This window comes from Dermacentor andersoni, chromosome 3, assembly GCF_023375885.2.
Source record: "Dermacentor andersoni chromosome 3, qqDerAnde1_hic_scaffold, whole genome shotgun sequence".
NCBI classification, from domain to species: domain Eukaryota; kingdom Metazoa; phylum Arthropoda; class Arachnida; order Ixodida; family Ixodidae; genus Dermacentor; species Dermacentor andersoni.
The window spans coordinates 62,684,164-62,687,578 of NC_092816.1; the positions used below are offsets into that span (position 1 = coordinate 62,684,164).

General features: G+C 47.5%; 1 long non-coding RNA gene across 1 annotated transcript; it reads right to left on the reverse strand.

Annotated features, from left to right (window-relative positions):
- Positions 1-583: 583 nt before the first annotated feature.
- Positions 584-3,064, reverse strand: LOC126542855 (uncharacterized). Its single transcript, XR_007601857.2, has 2 exons — positions 2,818-3,064; positions 584-753 (listed from the first exon to the last, which is right to left on the reverse strand). It is a non-coding gene; the product is annotated as an uncharacterized lncRNA (long non-coding RNA).
- Positions 3,065-3,415: the final 351 nt, after the last annotated feature.

Genomic DNA, 3,415 nt, shown 5'->3' on the forward strand with positions numbered 1-3,415 from the left:
TTTTTTTTTTTTTTTTTTTTTTTTTTTTTTTTTTTAATCCGGTGGAAAATTGCCGTTCGTTGGGCTAGTGGATTTTTATTCATATATTGAAATTCCTTTGCTGTTCACACTTGCATGCCCCGGTGCCTGCTCATAACTTTCCCAAACACAAACAAAATCAAAGGAGAGACTGATCAACTTGAAGTACCTTTATTTACACTAAAGATCCGTGCATGTGAAACATTATTACAGTACATAAGGCACTACTACATCGAACCTGGAGACATGGCAGTACCTACAGCACTCTAGCAGTATAAATACATCTGAAAAAAACCTATACATATGAATTCAATCAAAACTATCATTGTGGTCTTCACTTTCGACTTAAGTTTATGACTAGAAGGCAAAGCGACTCAAAAGGCAGGGCTTAAGCATACCCTTGTAACAACCAACTTTGAACACATGAACACTTGAAGCTGCTTGCGTGTGAATACACAAAATACATCTGATTATGTTATATTAAAATTTTTCGTACACTAACACACCACAGGAAGAGCTACAGCTGATTGTGAGAAGGTAAAATAACAGACTTGAAACAAATGACTTCACGTAAATATATACAAGCTTTATCACACGTCTTTCACCGCTATTAAAACAACAGAGATGAGAGCTTGCTAGTGAATCAGCCACATATCAACGGGTGTCTCTTGCACGACGCCAAGGTGCTTTTGGCGTAGAACACTTTAGCACCTGGGAATGTGCTGCATGCGTGACCTGGTGAGAAGGGAATGTGGAAAGAAAATGAGATTACGCGGATTAAGAATCTGCCACACAATGCACATAACTATGCACGAAATAGAAGTACACACTATACTGGCAAGTAAAAATTTGCGACTCTGTACGAGTGCCATCGAGAAAAGGAAGAAATTGGTTGCTACGGTAAATGTTAGCTAAAACCTGCACACCGATGTTTCACAGCGGGGAAAAATATTCGCGGCGCTCTCGCAGAACCAAAGACCACGCGACAGTGCATAGCCAATACCAAGCAGATATGGAATCTTTGGGTAGAAGTCCAGCAGAAGGAATGACCTAAAAATACGCCGAGAGCGATGCGAGCGTGAGCGTGCCTGTACGAGTGAGAACATGTACCGCTTCTTTAAAGCTAGCCGCTCCGGCGTGGCTCCAATAATCCCGCGCGATTTGTGTGCAGAACGTCGCGTACACCCCCTTGCGCGTTTTGCGCGGTAGCGTCCGCGCAGTGAGCTAGCTTCATGCACGCGTCATTCTTCACCGCGCAAACGGTACTCGAGTGCGACGCTTAGCTCGAGGCGACAACGTGCCGATTGGCGCTCCTTTCGCTTCTGGAAGCAATGCACATTCGGATCGGTCCAACTCAAAGAGGCAGCAGAGAACGGTGGCATGTTTCGGTTATCGCCTATTAAAATTGTACAGTACGCCTTCAACGGCAACCCGCCGCGCTAGATAAAGATGATCACTGCGGTAGTTTTGGCGGTGATAGGCGATAAGGTGAGCCCGTCGGCGGCTGTGTTTTTTGCCGACGTCGTCACCACACCTCTGTTCATTTGCGCTGTGTATCCGTGTACAGTCACCGCGCGGAAGCTGTAACTAATCGGTTGGCCGTTCTCCGCAAATCCCAAAGAGGAGAAATATATTTTGCGGTGCGCCGCATCATTAGCCGCAACCTAAATCGAAGGGCGCTTAACCGCTACGGCACAAAAGGTGATCACACTAAACGTATGGTATACGATGAGCCACTACGAAAAAAATAATAATTCTAATGTTCCACGTGCCAAATTAACGATCTGATTATGATGTACAGTCGCGGTCAAAAATACGCGGCCCACGGCTCCAGTCGGCGGAGCGGCCGCGAGCCGCACCGCGGCGCTCGCGTCGGCGCTGCGAGAGTTTGCGCTCTGACGACAGGTATCTCCCTACGTATCGTCCGTATCCGTTACGTATCCGCCCGTTACGTATCGTCCGTTACGTATCCGCCCGAGAGCGAGGGATATACCTGTCGTCAGAGCGCAAACTCTCGCAGCGCCGACGCGAGCGCCGCGGTGCGGCTCGCGGCCGCTCCGCCGACTGGAGCCGTGGGCCGCGTATTTTTGACCGCGACTGTACGTCGTAGTTCGGGACTCCGTCTTAATTTTGACTTCCTGGAAATTTTTACGTGCATACAATGCACAATGCACGAGCGTTTTTGCATTCCGCTCCTTTGGAATGCGGCCGCTGCAGGGATCATATCCACGACCTCGAGCCCCAAATTGCCACGGCGGCCGCCATAGTTACGAAATGTGTAAGTGTGAAGTGCAACACTGCCTTCCGGTACGAGTGTGGTACAAGCGCAGCACAGCTGCACACCTACTGCACAATTATTTGTCGCGGTTCTCCTGAGCTCGTAGTGCCTGCCTAAATACCTTGAAAGGCAGCGCGCCTCTCACGTATCGGAACGCGATAACAAGCGTAGACGGCCCACGTGAGCCCCCATGAAAGATGACGTGGCCACTGTACAAAATTATCACTGCGCAGAGAAGCCGATCCTTATGTTCCAATTGTGTTCTCTCATACAAATGAAGGAAACGTTATTAGACAGGAACAGATGAAGCAATGCAATTTTACGCACATGGGGCGCCGCCGCCTCTTCTCCTACCATTGTATCAAGCGAAGTGACGGCGGCAGCGAGAGTTAGTATCGCGCGCATTTGCTCCGGGGCATGCGGTTTGCTAGAAGAAAGTGAACGGTGTGCTTAACATCTCATGCTCGTCAATGTCAAAATAGAAAAAGAGGCTACGTGCCCAAGAAAACGAGATTACTTACTTATCTTCAGAAGTGCGGCTGCGACTGTTTCGGGGTGCCTTCTCTCCAACAGACATCATGACCTCTGACGCGCAACTCATCAAAACAACCAGGCTCGCACATCAGTCGAAGACTAGTAGCTGGGTGAGCCAACCACTTCAACGGATAAACGTCCCACTTATCGTCGTTAAAGCATTTCACTAAAATATGCGTCATGATGTCCGAAAAGAAAAAAACACTTTCATCAAGAAGCACGAGGGGTGAACCACCGCACAACTGCAACCGAATAACTGAGGCCGAAAGCCGTTCACAGCTTCACTATCGTATTCAGTTATAAAAACCTTTCAAACAAAACATAACGGCACTTAAAAACCGCTAATTAGTTAGAAATAATTTTTTATCAGCTAAACTTTATAAATTCTTAAGAACAACCTAATTTGTAGCGTAAACAATAAATACTACGACGGAAAATGCGACTACGAAACTAGCGGTAACCGTGTGTACTGTTGCAAAAGTGTGCGCAAAACGAAGCTCAGTTGCACCCGCTTGCGCGCACACATACACAACCGAACACTACCTTGACGTTTGTCGCGCCACCTAAAAATAAGAATTTCTACTA